General features: G+C 44.4%; 1 long non-coding RNA gene across 2 annotated transcripts; it reads left to right on the forward strand.

Moving 5' to 3' along the window:
- Positions 1-1,324: 1,324 nt before the first annotated feature.
- On the forward strand, positions 1,325-13,671 carry LOC140688868 (uncharacterized). Of its 2 annotated transcripts, XR_012063708.1 has the most exons (5): positions 1,325-1,470; positions 2,221-2,383; positions 7,679-7,880; positions 10,620-11,860; positions 12,353-13,671. It is a non-coding gene; the product is annotated as an uncharacterized lncRNA (long non-coding RNA). The 2 variants fall into 2 exon arrangements; XR_012063709.1 differs by lacking the exon at positions 2,221-2,383.
- The last annotated feature ends 3,932 nt before the right edge of the window (positions 13,672-17,603 follow it).

Consider the following 17,603-nt stretch of genomic DNA (forward strand, 5'->3'; position numbering starts at 1 on the left):
TCCCTCCTCTCAGCTCACGCAGCTCCTGCTCCTACTGCACTGCATTTGAAGTCATCTCTTTATCATACAGCCCCACCAGACCGTGAGCTTTTTGCGGGCAAATACTGTGTTTTATTCACTGTGGGATTCCCCAGTGGCGAGCACCAGAATGTTTTATAGGGGCTTCAAGGGTGAGTACATTCTCAGAAAGTGGCAGCATAATCTCTTAAATGAGTAGAGAATGCAGCCACCTCGTGAGACCTGAGAGGTCCCAAAATAGATCCTTCACACTAAAATATACCCCTTCTTCATCCTGCCCCTCTAGCAGGAGAATCCACTCATAGCCTTTGGGGCTAAGGTTGCTGTGGTCCTGATTCTGCGATCCTGGCACATGACTTACCCTTAATTTTATCATAGTATCTTGTATCATCCTCACCTGCACCATTATTTTCAGCATCAGCAGCAACAAGGCACATTTACTGAGTGTCTACAGGGTCCTGCGTCAGGTCCTGTGGATAAAGACAGTCATAAAACCAGGCTCTGCCCTGGAGACTATAACATAATAGTAGAAAATAAAAACAAATGTTATAAACAGTGCAGAGTTTTCATGGAATATTGCTACCTCAAAACCCTTTGAAAATGAAAAGTGCTATGGACAAAAAAGTACTATGTCCACTTTCTGGAGATTTAGGATGAACAGAAGCACGGTGGAGGCTTTTTGTTTCGTGATAAAGATATCACTTTGATGTTTTTTATTGAGATAGAATTACATACAGCAAAATATACAGATTTTAAGTAGAGCGCTACAGTTTTGACCAATGTATATGCTCTTGTAACCAAAACCCCAAACAAGATGTAGAAGATTCTAGTAAGTTTTTTTCATGATCCTCGTCAGTCGGTTGTCTCCCCGCTAGCCTGCCCTACCACCAGGCAATCGCTGTTCTGATTTCCACCTCTGCAGACAGCGTGGTTTTGCCTGTTCTTCACACTTACTAAGCAATCAATCCCTTTTTTTGGGAATGAAATATTTATCAATATTACACATATTTAGTATACCGTAGAATATGCTGCGAAAAATGCTAGGTTAGCACTTTATAACTGTCAATGGGTTTTCATATCTGTTCTCCAATTTAATTAAAAACAATAATATAAGGATACCATAAGTGCCAAATGATTGATTCATACAGTGGTTGCCGTAGGAATTGCGATGAAGACATATCACTTGGGTTAGTTGTAATTGGGAAAGCTTCCCAGTGCTCCTCTGCCAAGCTTCAACAGGCCCTTCAGGATGGGCAAGAGGTACACAAGTGGAGACAAGAAAAGTGAGTTCCCAGATGTAGGAACGGGGTGGCAAAGATTGAACAGTAGCAATGCATGGTGTGTATTAGAAGAGCAACAACCAGAATGTCGCAGTGGGAATGCAGCCACTCCCCAGCCCTGAAGACGCCTCTGTGCACCTGGAGAGGCACTGTGGCTCCAGACCCACATCTGGTGAGTTATGCTCCCTGCAAGATCTTCTCATCTGTGCCTCCTTAGCAGTGCTGAGGTTGATCCAGTCCTTCTAGGGCCTGAGTGTACCTGGTATTTGAGTTTTTTGTCTTCTTACACTCATGGATGGTATGTTGCTATTGTTAGAGGAGGTCACAGAGTGGATGTGACCACAGGTTGACCCGTGAGCTGGAGCTGGGCAATCAGAGGCTCCTCACCCCCTTCTCCATCCTTGGAATGCATGCTCTGCCCATCTTTCCCACAGTGGGAGCTGGGTTCAAGGGTGCAGCATTGAGACACAAATGTGTTGGTGAGAACATCTGGATGGTGTACATGACTGAACCCATTAAGACCTCCCTAGAAACCCTGAAGATGCTGACCGGTGGGGTGGGACCTCCTCATCTCACAGTGCTCAAGACAAGTCTGGAGTGGAAGTTCCCTTTTCCTTAGCGCCACTGTCTACCGACCTGGGGTGGCCTCCTTTTTCTTGGGTCTTCCCTGCTCGGGGTGCCAGTTTCGAATTTCACTGGGGAGCCCTCGAGATTGTCAATCAATAGCTCTCGGCAAAACTGCCTTCACATTCATTGTTCTTTCAGTCAGTGATAATGGAGAGGGAAGCTGCTCACAGTGCTGTTCTTAAATTTTATCATGGGGAAATGTTTGCAAGGACTTCTCTTGTCTTGGCACTGACAGGGAGTCCCGATCTTTCCAGGGTGGGCTTTTCTTCAGACCCTCTTTCTTCTCTGTTCCTAGGGCTGTCCTCCCAGGGGTCGCAGCGCAGACCTCGTCCGTCATTCAGAGGAGGGTGGTGTTAGGGGTGAAGAGCTGTGGGAAAATACATGTCCCCACCAATGACTAACCAGTAGCTTTCTTGGCTGGATGTCTCCTGTTTCCTAGAGAATTCCTCTCCTAAAAGGTAGGTAGGATTTTTGGCCATTTATCCAATAGGATCATTTAGGCTGAGCCATTGATGCTGACAATTTTTGGACAGGACCTAAGGCATGGGATTCTACATATGATTGCTTTTCATTTTTGGAACTAGTGGCAAGAAAAACAGAAGAGGACACACACACAGTTACAATGGAGCAAGCAACAGGAGAGAGGTGCTGTCTCAAACATCTGGGAAGAGGGAACTAGATACCAAGCAGGGTTATTTCCTGACAGACCGAAAATCAGTGCAGGCATCTTTGACTTTCTATCTTCCACGCCTTACCCAGCTGTGTCTTTGTGTCCTTTATCACTTCCCAACGTGCTCTGTCCCCACACTGCCCCGTCATGTAGTGGGAGCAGCAGAGAGGAGACTGTGAGAAGATGGGGTGGGTGGTCATTTTATTTTATTTTGTTATTTTTGTTACATGAAAAAGAAATTCGTATTTATTTATAAGTAAAATGATTCATGCATTGGTCACAAAGAAATGTCAATTGCTTTATGATAGCTTGGGAGGGGTCAGTTTAGGTGAGGTTCCTGCCGTGTCCTTTATTTCTCTCTTACTAGACATGAGAAATGTGCATAAATCATAAACTCTCAGAGACCTTCCGTATTGTGCATCCCTCCACCTCTATTTCCCAGACCAGGAAACGGGCATCAGAAAGGAAATGCCTTTTCAAACTCACAGAGCGAGGTCGCTGTGGACTAGGGCAACAGTTGGCTTCTGATCTCCCTCTAACTTGTGTCACCTTCCCCTGCACCCTCCTGGCTCGTGAAATAGAAAGGCAGTGGGCTTTCCATATTTTTCCTTCCTTCGGGATCGCCATCCCCCCAGCCTCTACCTAGCAGATTCTGCCTCATCTCCTGCGTCTAAGGTAAAATATGACTCCTTCATGGAAAGAGTTCTCAGCTCCCCTCTTCGCTCCTGGCTGCCTGCCATATTCTTCAACAGCGCCCTGCCTTTCTTCAGCACTTCATTATTCTTCCAATTTCCTGACCCCTGTCTGTCCTCCATGTACAGCTGTGAGCTGCATGAGCACACAGTGCCTGACACATGGTTTACACTCAGTGGATATGTGTTGGCCGGATGAATGAATATGGGTGGAGCCCTTAGACAGGCCTGTGTGTTCCAGACACTTTCACAAGGACATGCTGCCTATGACACAAAAGCACATTGTTGTCATTCAATTTTTAATTTTTTTTGCGTTTATTGTTGACAACTCTGCTTAACTAAAGAAAAAAGTAAAATTTAATGGAAAGCTATTGCTAACTCATAGGCGAGCCTGGGAACCAGGCTTGGGTAAGGACGTGGGCTAGAGACAGCTCCAGAGGAACAGACATGGTCATGGCTGGAACAGTCTCCGAGTGGGGAGAGCTGGCCCTGGGGCCACGGCTCTGATCAGTAAATTCCTACACTGAAAATCTCTGTCATCATGAACAGGTTTCACGGGTCAGGGAAGGTGCACCTAATTAGCACAGGTGAGTCTGCTCCGTGGCCCATTGGGGAAAATGTCCATTTCTCAAAAGAAGATCTGATTACAGGGGGAGGGTATGGCTCAGTGGTAGAGCGCATGCTTAGCACGCACGAGGTCCTGGGTTCAATCCCCAGTACTGCCATTAAAACAAAAAAAAATTCTATGAGGGAGGAGGATTGAACGGTGACTGACTGGGATGGAAAGGCAAAATAGGACACAGGTGCATTTAATACGTACATGGATGGATGGCTTCAGGTCTTTCTGTGTCTTTAGAGACTGGGTGCCATGGCCCCCGGCACTTTGGGCCCCTCCCACACAGGGTGTAGGTCTGCCAGGATGTCTCCTTCCCCACGAGGGTGTGAGGGTGTGAGCTCCTGACGCCTGATGGATCCTGGCGGATGGCTGGTACACGGTAAATGGTGCTGAGGGGATGAAAGTGTGCACGAAAGACGGGTGAGGTGGCGATGAGCGGAGAGCACTCAGAGACGAACCAGAGGCAGAGATGACCTGGGGTAAATGTGGAACGTTTAACTTCAGGAGGATATTCAGTCCTCAGACATTTCTCCTGACAACCTTGTAAAACCAGCAGGACAGTTACAGTCCTTACGTTACTGACGAAGAAATCAGACAGTCAGATTAGATGATTTATTCTGAGGTCACAGAACTAATTGCAAAGCTGGGATCAGAATATAGGTCACCTGTCTCTCATGCCAATGCTCAATATAATGGTTGAGTGATTTTTTTTTCATTTTTTAATTCAAATATTTGGTGATGGATGACAAGTCAGAGATGAGTTTGCAGTTTTGTAAGAAAACCAAAGAAGGCTGAAGACATTTAAAAATAAGGAACAGGGCTGAAAGTGAAATGAATGGGAAACACCATATTTATGTATGTAGAGGGTGTGAAAATGGGAGTGGAGGGCAGTGTGTGTGTGTGTGTGTGTGTGTGTGTGTATTTGTGTGTTTAAAGTGGAACATTTGGGTAGAGATACACTTGGAAATGGGTCTCCGAGAGCGAGAGTAAAGAAATAAGAACGTGGAGACATCTTCTAAAATTCCATCTCATTATTCCTATCTTTGAGCATTAAGGTTTTTTGGTTGTGGTTAAATTTTTATAGTTTAAGGAATTATTATTGAAATGGATGCTTTTACTGTTAATATTATATAATATATCCCCCAGCAACAGCAACAGCTACAGAAGACCAGGAACAGTTATTAAAAAGGAAGCTTCGTGTTCTTGCAGAAACAGTTTATGAAACAAGAGGACTCATTAAACACCCACTCAAGATGTTTTAGGTTGAGTAGTCATGTGGTGCACAATTACTGCTGTGGGATGAAAAGCCCTTTACAGGATGTGTGTGGGATGCCCTGAATATGGACAGTGAGCCCACAGTGCAGTTCGGGATCCCATGACCCTCCTGGATAAGGGACGATGTGGATCTTTGCACTAGAGATCCCTGTGGGTGGGTCACTTCACCCTTTTTTTGTTATTTAGACTTCGTCTGGTATTGAGGGATAATGATGCATACATAGAACCTTCTCAGCCCCGAGCTTTGGCAGGTGGAACAGAAAGCATCTAGTCCAGAAGTGTATTTTCCAGCCAGCTCAGTCTCATCAACCTGTTCTGGGTTACACCCGTCATCTCCAAGCATTATTTAAAAATTTGGATTCTTAGGGTACCGGCAAAGATTAATCTATGATGGGGAAGGGCATCAGGTGTGCAGAGCAGTTGACACATTTGCTCTTTCCTAATTTCCACCTGGAATGCCAACCTGAGCGTTCATTTTGATGAATTAACGTCTGTATGTAAGTGAGAAAGGGAAAGCGCTAGAAAGAAGTGAGGGCAATGCCTACTGTTACTCCTAATTCTCAAAAGATTGGAGAAAAACAGTATGCAAGTTCAATAAATTAAAAGCAGAACTACCCTATGGTCCAGCAACTCCACAATCCCACTTCTGGGTATTTATTCTGGACCTTGGAGAGCCATCTTCACCCCAATGTTTACTGTGGCATTATTCACAATAGCCCAGATACCGAAACAACCCAAGTGTCCTTGGATGGATGGATGGATAAAGAAGATGTGAAAAAAATACACACATAGTATTATATGTAGTATGTAATACACACACAGCCATTTCATTTGTGACAACACGGAGGAATCTGGAGGGCATTATGCTCAATGAAATAAGCCAGACACAGAAAGACAAATCCTACATGACCTCACGTACATGAAGAATCTAAAAAAAATCAGACTCATGGAATCAGGAAATAGAATAGTGGCCGCCAGGGCTGAGGGGTGGTGGAGATGTTGGCCAACAGATACCAAGTGTCAGTCACGTGGGAGGAATAAATTCTGGAGATCTAATGCACTGCACGGTCACTGTAGTTAATAACACTGTCTTGTTTACTTGAAATTTGTTAAGACAGTTCATCTTCAGCATTCTCACTACAAAAAAAATCGTAAGTGTGTGAGGCGATGTGTTAACTAGTTTGAATGTGATGCTCATTTCACAATGTATACGTATATCAGAACATCACGTTGTACACCCTGACTGCACAAATACAGTTTTTGTTTGTCAGCTATACCTCAGTAAAGCTCAAAAAAAAATTAGAGCAAGAGATTCTTAGGAAAGATATTCCTGGAAGCAAAAAGGTCAAGGAAAAGGCAAGAAGGAAAGAAAGTCACAGTGAAATGGGGACCTCGGCATGAGGGTGGACGTGACCTGTGGGCAGCAGCCCTTGATGGAAAAGGGACCCCTTAGAAACCTTCAGCCAGAACAGAAAAATGAAATCATCACACTTCAGTCCTGCTGGATCCTTGAGAAAGACTAGGAGCTGGGGGAATGGGAGGGAGGAAGAGAGAAGGAGAGAGAGGAAGAGAAGAGGGTGTTAGGTTTCATTGTCAGCAGCATTTTGATGATGAGAACCGTGGTTCTATTCAGAGACTCATCTTACAAAAAAAAAAAAAAAAAGAAAAGAGAAGAAAAAGAAACACTCTCCCATCATTTGGCAGTTCAGAAATTTAGCAACTAGTGTAAAGAAGGGGAAGAAAATCAGCACTTAAAACTTGTGAGTTTTCCTTCTTCTCCCCTTCTTTGAGTCCCCCTCCCCCGAGTCTTTGAAGCAGAAGAGGAAAATCACAAATCCCCCCCAGTTCCTGCAGACTCTAAGTGTAAAGAGAAAAGGGTTCCTGAGACGTAGATTTTGCCTTTCTACAGAGAGCAGAAATTAGCATTCAGCCTCCTCATTACAAGTCCCATTTTGATCTTTTTTTAATTGCCAGTGAAAAAATAATGAAAAGCAATTCCAACTTAGCCACAAAAATCCTACAAATGATTTTAAAAAAAAAAGAAAGCCAGGCTGACAGGTGCACTGAAGGTGGCCATGTCTTTCCTCTCATACTGAGTCTAACCATAGCTGATAATGGTCTGGACTCGTCCTTTGAACTCCTCCTGGTGGCTTTCATCCAGAGAGTTCAAAGCCTTTACAAACAATAAATAGTTAGGTCTCACAGAAGCCCTAAAGCAGGCACACGAGAATTACACTGTACCCATTTTACAGCTAAATAATGGATCGCCAAGGGCCCAGAGCTGGTCTTGACCCGGAGCGCTTTCTCTCACTTTGGGGGCCTCTCAAACTCCCGTTCGCTCCTGGGAGAAGCCGCCCTCCACACCATCACCATCTTCCCTGCTCTGTGGGAATTATGTCTCTGATGTGCCCTGCACTTCACAGACTAGAATGGGGCTTCTAGGCCCTTTGGAAAGACAGTTAATGAGCAAGTGTTTCTTCATTACCTCCTGTGTCTGCAGAAGGAATGGTGACCACAGACCCTTCCTTGGAGAAGCTGCAGGACATCGCTGAGACCCAGGGTACAGCAGGGAACCAGGCCCTGCGTCTAAGACTTCATTGTGTGTCACTTGGGTTTTGAGGACACAGGAATTCAGCAGGAAGTTGGAGGAATCAGACAAGATTCATGGAGAAGCTTGGGTTTGTGGAAGTTCTGAAGACCAGGTGAGCAGCAGATTTGGGAGAGGCATTCCAGGTCCAGGGCCAAGAAGATAATCTGGGGAGAGGGGGAGTTGACTTGTTAGGGGGCGATCACTGATAAATAAAATTAGTCCCTTGCACATATTAGCTCCTCAAGAAAATGGGGTGTGTGACCGACACATGGAGTAGCAGCTCCCGAGCTCAGCACAGCCCTCCTCACAGTGGTCAGGACCTCAATCTAGCATCCTGCAGAGGAGATTTTTGTCTGTCATGCAGACTGAACGTAACCTTTTTCCTAATGAAATTCTTTATCCTCGCTTTATTTTAACTTGACTCTTAGGCTGGGAAAGGGCCCTCTATCAGAGTAAATATAAAGCAGCCTGGGCCAGGGTTCGTGTGGAAAGGAAGGTTCCCTGTTGGGGCTTTGTTCAGTGCTGGCTTCGAGGAGGAGAAGACACACGAGCTGAGCTGGGTTGTGGGCTGGTGGAGAGCAGGGCGTGGGTCCTGAGACGAATGGGATGAGGGCATACAAGCTGGCGTTAGGAGGTGGTTATATGTAGGAATACGCAGTACTTGGCAGTTTTCAGAAACTTTTTCTATCTGCATTATTTCAGTCAAAGCTTCAGACATGACAGATTTTATTACCCCATTTTACAGATGAGAAATGTGAGAAGTAAAGTTTCGTCTGTCCCTATGGCTAATAATGTAACTATCCAGCAGCAGTTTAGGTGGAGAACCTGAGGATCCTTTGGCTAGTGAGCTATGAGGGGCAGTGGAACAACCCTGGACCAGTCAGGCATCAGCAGCCGGTGTTTCCCAGTGTTTCCCGGAGGAACAGCCAAGGATCCAGGAGGCAAAACTGGTCCAGGCTCTGTCTGGGGGGCCCTCTGGCTGAGCTCATGTCTTATCACCATTTCCCTGCTAGACAGGGAACTCAGCACAGGGCCACGCACACAGTAGGTTGTCCATAAATATTTGTTGACGCCGTGGACTCAGCACAAAATGCTCACAGCAGGCCCGCCACACCTAATCACCTTGGAAAGGCCTGGGAAGAGACTGAAAGCAAAAATCTCATCAATGACAGAATCAGCCGCTTTTCCTTCTCTGCCCAGGGAGACTTGGGTTTCTCAGTTGCATTTCCAGTATTTTAAGATGGGAATAATTTTCACAGTGGCAGGTATAGCTGGCGGGATGCTGTTTTAATACGGAGGAAAATGCTAGAATAGAATTTAAGAATATTAAGAAGGGATTTGGTTTCTGACAGAAATATTAGCTGTAAAGGCTGGTATGAAGATTTTAGAGAAATTTAATTAAAATTTAATCTTCTTTCTAATTAAAGTTTCCTTTAATTAAACTTAAAATTAAATTTTCTTTAATTGGAGGAATTTAAAGGGTATTACCTTTTGAGTGTCAATCATTTGGAAAGAAAAAAAAAGTGTGTTTCTTTGTCTAGCTTAAAATGAGGCTTGGTGTCAAATTTCCAGAAAGTAATAAAAAAAAATGTTGTGCTTAAATACAAATCAACACTCCTTGGTGTCTGACTCCCATTTGCCTGGTTCAGAAACACTGACTTGAATTGTGGTTTTCCTCTGTGCGGGAGACCTCTGGAGACGGTCGGGTGTAGACCATCAAGGGCCTTCCCATCTGAGGTCTGCATTTCTTTCTCCACTTCTCAGGGCCCCCCCGGGAGCCGTCTCCCTTCTGGCTGGACCGCGCTAAGCCTCCCACTTGCCTGTGCCGGAGAACCTTGCTCAGTTGATCAATCTGGGGAAGCGTGTGCCTCTGGTCTCTCCCAGTGGCCCTGAGCCCCCTCATGCTCGTCCCTTCCTCAAAGCCTTTTCCATGCGATACATTAGAGTCTTTCAAGTCACAGGCGTCATCACCTCAAAAGCTGAGGCTGAAAGTGTGTTAATTTCTTCCCCCGGGGATGGCTCCCTCTTAGGACGTCACCATTTCCCATGGCAGCATCTCAAATGGCGGTGCTTCATTCTCCCTGGACGTCCTCCTCCGTCATGAGATCCTTCACGGTCGCCAACACAGCCATGCCTTATCTCGTCTGTAGACAGATGAGGGCGACAGCTGCTAGCAGGTTCTGTCTGCCCCCCATCCTCCCTCTGATCTATCTTGCTTACTGTTGCCAACTCATTGGTCTAAAAGTACTGCTCCTTGTCTCTCGAGTAAACTCCAGACTGCCAGCCCTGGCATTCAAGGCCTCCGTGAGTGCTCACCTCATCTTTTCCACGTGGACTTGACTCTGCCAACCACACTTAGTCTGCTTCTGCCATGTTGGTTACACCCTGCTCCCCAAACACACCCTGAGATTTTTGCCTTTTGTGTCTTTTCTGTACCATTCTCCCAGCCTAGAATGCTTCTCTTTCTTCAAGATCCTGATGGAATTCCAAGTCATCCGCAAATCAGCCCCTTATCAGTCTGGCTTGGCACGATGGCTCATTCCTCTGCAGCCCTGCCGTGTTTACTCTGCCCACTGAAATGTACATCCTCGGGTCACGTGTATTCTGTATTTAGACAGTTTCTGAAGCTTGGAATGTGTTACCTTCCCACTGGATCGCCAGAGCCAGAGGTGACACTTGTCAGGAAGTGTTATCAGTCATGTTTCACATCTGACCTTCATATCATGAGGCTTGGAAAGGATCTGGCTTCCTCCAGGTCCCATGGCTGGTGAGTGACAGTGTGAGGACTGGAATCCAGGTTCTCTCCAGTCTTGCTCCTGCAGGCTTCCTTTCCCTTTCTCTCCATCTGTAGGGGTTCCTGCAAAAGTTTGATTTTTGGCTGTTCTGTTCAAAATATTTTAAATACTTCAGAAGAGAGAAGGACAAAGGCCTTGTAAGAACTCAGACTTGGAAACTGCCGGGACTTGCTGAGTAAGTTATAAAGATCCTCTTTCGCTGTTGTGACACAAAGATCCTCAGAGGAGGATAAAAGACCCACTGCCCTCTGACTTGTCATCCCTAATGTGCAGACGCACTCCCCAAGGCATCTCTCTGTCAGGTTTCCAACTTCCTCCTCTCTCCCTCGCTTCTCCTTTCTTCCTTCCTTCTTTTGAAAAAGAGCTAAAGCCACTGCAGGAAAAGACACAGAATGCTGCAGGAAGAGGTGGTAGAAGCAGTCCGTGCAGTGGACGAGACTTTTAGGACATAAAGTTAGAGCTCAGAGCTGGCGCATGCATTTTCCTTTGGATGCTTTGAGCCAACAGAGTTCTTGGTGTCGCTGTGAAGGCTGAGCAGGGAGGCCAGAGCACGGATGGTGGGGTGGAGGTGCCACTGAGGTCCAGGTAGGTGTATTGCTCAAGGAGCTGGGGGGTCCTTGGAGCATGTTACTCTAACTTTGGCGGGGGGAATCCTTAAAATGTGAAGGGGCTACTGTGTTCACATCTCCCTTCAATGGAAAGTGCCCTCATGCAGCTTGTGTGTAGAAGCTGGAGCTTCACTCTGAACGTTGGGAACAACAAAACCAGCTGTCCTGCCACTGCCTAGACCAAGGGATGGTCTCAGCCAAGGGCAACCGTGGACAGGCTGGCCCTGTGGGGACTAGCCACCTTGCTCCGTGGAATACGGATGCTCCATATGAGATGCCAGGGAACCGACCCAACCAGAGCCTCTCTCGGGGGAACGAATGCCGCAGGCACGTTAAGCTGGTGGCCCTCTGAAGTCATGATGAGTCCTAGAGCAGATGAACTGCTTTCCTTGAAGGTTGGAAGTTCCGGGACCTGAAACGGCCATACTGCCCCTCGGCCAGTTGCCTTGCTGTCCTGTCCCCTTTTGTGGCCATATAATAAATGATCATTACAGAAGGCATCTGAGGATCTCTTTTTCTTCGCAATCTTAGAAGCCAAGGCTCCTGATTACGTCACTTCACGTCTCAATATCTTTCAGAGTTCTGGATCCACTACCTTTAAAATTATGAACGATCAAGCCTGTTTTTGATGACTGCCTGTCACTTACTCACCCTTTTAAACACCCCTCGACGACTTTTCTACATCAAGGGTCAGTAAGCTTTTTTTTTTTTTTTTTTGGTAAAAGGCAAGATAGTAAACATTTTAGGGTTCGCGAGTCCCACAGTCTATGCTGTAACTACTCAATTTTCAGCTAGTGGCCACAGACAATGCAGAATGAATGAGCATGGCTGTGTTCCCATCGAAGTTTATTAACAGACACTGAAACTCCATGTGAGTTCATACATTTCATGTAATTTTCACCTGTCATGAAATATTCTTTAATTTTTTTCAACCGCTTAAAAAGTAACAACCATTATACAGAGACCAGCTCCACGAGAACACGTGGTCCTAAACTGACCAGCCCCGTCTCCCCGTGGACAGAGTGCCCATGTCTCACTGGGTCCTTCTGTCCCCCGGGGACACCTCTGGTTTCCTCACTTCCACATCTTCGTTGTTAGCCTCTCAAACTGAAAAAAAATCTTATCCTTGGTTCAGATTTGTCAAAATTCTACCTAATATTCAAAAAATCTCCCTCAAACAGTGAATTGAGATGAAATCCCAGATTTCCTGCTCTCAAGCCACACCAGGAAGAGGAAGTGGTGATGACCTTGAAATCCGACTGCGTGGCGCCTGAATTCTCGCCTGACTGCTTAGCTAACTCTGTCATCTTGGGCCACCTCACCTTATTAAGCTTCATCTGAGAAGTGAAGATAATAACCATTCTCAATTCACAGTTCACAGGGCTATTGTAAGAATAAAATACTGTAAGCAGATAAAGAGCTTAGCACGGTACCTGACGAGGAAGAAGTCATCTGGCCATATTAGCAGTTGTCAGCTCTGTGTCCTGGGTCCGCTGCTAAATGAATGGTGCACTAGCCTTGTGCAGTTTACACAGGAAACAATTTTGCAGGGAGGACAAACACAATGCAATTCCTTTGTTTTAGCAAAGGTCTTCATTCTTACGGGTACATTCTAATCTCTTCCACTTGGCTTGGAAATAACTTAAAAAGAACGAATATATTTTTTCCCTCCCTTGTCTCTGCTTACCCCCAGAAGGAAATGTAATTTTCTATTTGCTGTTTTTTCTTAAAGTTTTTTTTCCCTATATATACGGTGATAGAATTAATGTAGTTTCTTCCTTTAACAAAAATTTATTCTGTTAGAATCTTATTCTACCACCATATCTTGGTTTAGATACTGGAGCCATCAATTTATATCAGCCCAGTTCTAGGAATAATGTTGGTTTATTAATTCTTTTTGTAAGGTATGGAAACAGGGCCGAGAAACTCTGCAGAGAGAATTTATTTTCTTTCACTTTCCTTTTGATAGAGTGTAAAGAACATCAGGTAATTAGGAGCAGGAGGGTAAGAGAGATATATTTTTAATTTCGACTCACTTTAAACCCTGTCAGGTACAAGGCGGAAACCAGTTTCAACTTTTTGAATTCAAGTGGTAGTTTTTCATAGTCGAAGATATTTGCTTTCTTTGGTTACTTCATCTATCATGCCGCTCATTCAGAGCCTTTAATGAACACTTAGAGATCACCTGAGCTAGGTAGTCTAGGGGAAAGAAGATAAATGAGGGACAGTCATAATTAACTCGAGCAGCTTCCAGGCCACGAGAGCGCAAAGCCGCATAAACAACGAACTGCTTCATCAGGCCGAGTGAGGTGCCCTGGGCTAGGCTCACAGCCATGCCGCCACTGTGGGGAGACCCAGCAATGATGGTGCCAGAGGGAGGGCTCAACAGTGGTGAGGAGGGTCTGAGCAGAGACAGAAGGGCCCCCAGCTAATGGAACAGCCTGAGTGCCAGGATGTCTGGCAAGTTCAGGAAAAAAAAAAAAAAATGTTTTGTGTGACTAGAGGGATATAAGGAGGGCTGGGGCTGAGAAATCTACACCCACCGTTGTAAAGCTCATTGCATCCTTGCAAAGACCGAGCTGTCTTTGAAGAAGGTGAATAAACCCCAATTAAAGATAATAATTAGTTCATTTGTGTTATGTTTTGGATTCCACACAGAAGTGAGAACCACGTGGTGTTTGTTTTCCTCTTTCAGACTGACTTCACCAAATCTAAACATGGCACAAACGGACTTATTTACCAGAAACACAGAAACAGACTCACAGATGTAGAAAACAAACTTATGGTTGCCAAAGGGGAAAGAAGGCGGGGAAGGGGTAAGTTAGGAGTTTGGGTTTAGCAGGTACAAACTACTGTATATAAAATAGATAAACAACAAGGTCTTACCGTACAGTGCAGGGAACTGTATTCAATATCCTGTAATAAATCATAATGAAAAAGAATTTGAGAAAGAATATATATATATATATATGTGTGTGTGTGTGTGTGTGTGTGTGTGTAAACTTTTTTTGAAGTTTATAGTTAGTTACAGTGTGTCAGTTTCTGGTGTACAGCACGATGCTTCAGTCATACATACACATACATATATTCCTTTTCATATTCTTTTCATTATAGGTTACTACAACATATTCAATATAGTTCCCTGTGCTATCTAGGAGTTTGTTTTTACATTTATTTTATGTATAGTAGTTGATATTAGCAATTCTCTTCCTCTACAAGTGTTGCGTATGCTTACTTCCCCTCAGTCCCATTTCATTGTTCTCTCGGGTGGCGTGGAACTATTTTTTCACCTCTTTGGGGATTTTAATATTTGCCCACAGTTCGCTCTCCGGCACTACCACCACCCCATCTCAATAGCCTGGCTTGAATAAATGGCCCCAGTTTAAACGCTAAGTCATCAGGTTATTTTTAAAGATTGTGTGTTGGGAGAATTGAGGAGGGAGCCAGAAGGGGCTGCTGATCAAGAGGCGCAGACTGCAAGCCTGTGGAGGTGAACGGCTGTGTGTCTGCTGAACTACCTGCCATGGCGCTGGGCTGGCGAGGGGGATGCAGAAGTGGCAGGAGCCAACAAGAGACCAATTAAAGTCTGACCTCTTCCTCGGCGCAGGTCCTGGCTGCGGGGATCTGGGCCAGGCGGGTGGCCTCTGACCACCTCTCAACCTTGGCAACGGGTTTAGAAGCTTCTATTCTGATGAAGTTGGGGGCGGTGGAGGAATGTACTGGAAAGAGACCGTGGCTGGCAAATGGTTTTCGATACCATGGCCTCCCCCGGCCTTGGAAGCAGAGTGTGAAGATGACACAGCCCTTCAGGGGAAGAGGCGAGCAGAAGGTACTGGAAGGAAAAAATGCAATGGAGCAAACAGGGCATTGCCAATTTATTTTAGAGAACAAGAAGGAAGAATTTTCAAGGATGGAGGGTGAGATGCAAAAAGGGAAACAAATATACACCCTGCAAGCACACCACACACACGCACACAGACACACATGGCCCGTATTCAGGGGTTTTCTGAGGCTCCCTGCTGCAGGATTGACAGGCTCTTGTCTGCAGGCTCTTTGTCACCCAGAGTGTATCAAACAGGCAGCTGCGAGAAGGCACTTTTCTGGGATGACAGTGTTAATGATTAAGGGCCTTCTTGTTGAGGTTAGCTTTCCTGACACACTGGTGTTACCATAATTAAATGCACAAACCTCCCTCCTGCCCTTCAAATTATCATTACATGAGGTTATTATTATTATTATTATTATTATTATTATTATTATTATTATTTCTGTTTCGTTCTGTTGCTCCTGCCACCTCTCCCTTTGAACTCCTTCCTCCAAGAAAAATTTCTGCAGAATTCAGGAGTTTTTATTTTTATTTTCCCTGAAAGACTACCATGTCTCCCTGCTTGAATAGAAGCTGGATTGTTGAGTGTCTCCAACTCCACTGTGCTAGCGACTTCTCAGGCTGGCCAGGGCACCAGCATCAAAGATGAGTAACTAACAGACTCCCTGAAATCGCATGCCTTGGCTCTGAGAGCTTCAGCCCCGTCATGACTTAGGGCTGCACGCTGACTCCCGTAAGTAGGCAGGTTACAGCATGAATTAGTGTGATGACTGAGGCTGTAATTTTAAAACAAGGACCTCACCTTCTAGTTACTACACTCTTCAGACTTACTTCCAAATATTTTCCCACATGCAGTTTTTGATGGAATAAAGATGGTTTCTATGCAGTCCAGGCATTCTGGACTCCTGGCCTTTGCTGGGTATGGCTCTCTGCTTTCCCTAAGCATATTCCAATTCTACCCTCTCTCAAGTCCCAAATCAAGGTCCACCTCTTCCAGGAAGCCATCTATGACTGTGCCCTTTTTTATTCTAGATTCCCTTCTATCTCCACATTTATTATCAATCTATCATCTATATATTTACTTATTCAAATAGACTATTATTTTTTTCCTTTTTTAATTGATGTATAGGCAGTTTACAATGTTGTGACAATTTCTAGTGTACAGCAGAATGTCTCAGTCATCCATATCCATACATATATTCCTTTTCATATTCTTTTTCATTATAGGTTGCTAGACTTTATTTTTTAGTATAATTTTAGGATCACAGCAAAGTTGAAAGGAAGGTACAGAGAATTCCTACACACCCTTTGCACCCCAGATCTACACTCGATTTATTTTTCATTTATTCAGAATAGTCCTGTATTTTTTCAGTTTTTTTTTTAAATTTTGTGTGTAAATTTTATTTTCCCATTAGGGAGGGTAGGAGTCTTGCCCAGGGTGACACTAGTACATAACAGATAATGTGCTCAAAAATGACACATTGCTTGATAATGCCATTGCTTTTCCTTAGGGGTAGAAAAGGTAAAAATTTGTGGCACATTTTTTCCCCTTGTATCTTGCTTTTCAATATCGCTACTGTTGTTTTAATAATACGCTGGAAATAATGAATGAACGGCTAATGTTCATAATGTGCGATACCTCCATCCACGTCTAGTCTCAGGGTCGACACCATCACTGGTCCTGGTTAATCACTTGAAATATTTTTTTTAATTTTTTAATTTTTTAAAGTTTTTTTTGAGTTATAGTCATTCTACAATGTTGTGTCAAATTCCAGTGAAGAGCACAATCTTTCAATTATACATGAACACACATACACTCATCGTCACATTCTCTTTCACTGTGAGCCACCACAAGATCCTGTATACGTTTCCCTGTGCTACACAGTACAATCCTGTTGTTAATCGTTTGAAATAAAATGTTTTTTTGTCAAGAGTACCTATTGCACAAGGAGTTACATAGCTGGTTCTCTTCAGATCACTCCATCCCTTCCTGTTTTCTGGAAAAGGAGCTTCAACTGATCGCCCACTCCTTTTAGAGGATTCCTTTGTATACCCTTGATGATGCCGAATGAAATAAAAAAAAATTTCAGAAAGTCGTCTTGATCTCTACTTCCTCACTCAAGCAGACAACTTTAATGTATTTGTGCACAGAGAAGAGGAAAACCCACTCCTCTGGGAACCGATGACTAAGGATATTGAAAGGCGACTAATCTGATGCCCTCACACGAGTAGGATCAGAAATGAACTAATTTTTGAGTCTTATGCCCCAAATGAAGTAAAAAAAAAAAAATTCCACTATCCAGACAATCCTGTTTATTTCAGAGCAGGAGTTTGTGAAGTAAGTCCTTAAAATCACATCTGTTCACCTTACGTGGCGGGAAGGAGAGGCGACTTCTGAAGCAGGGTGATTGAAATGGAAATACATTCAAATAAATGGACGCGGGAGCTCCACTTTGTTCTAAATAACCTTTGCTGTGAGCGATCAGCTTATTTGAAAGTATGATGGGTGGGCTATCGGGGCAAGGCTGTATCTGATTTTTTTTTTTAATCATTAGTCTATCTTCCCTTTTTATTCAACCTTTTGGAATAAGGTCTTATACTCAGGG

Source organism: Vicugna pacos, chromosome 24, assembly GCF_048564905.1.
Source record: "Vicugna pacos chromosome 24, VicPac4, whole genome shotgun sequence".
Taxonomy (NCBI): domain Eukaryota; kingdom Metazoa; phylum Chordata; class Mammalia; order Artiodactyla; family Camelidae; genus Vicugna; species Vicugna pacos.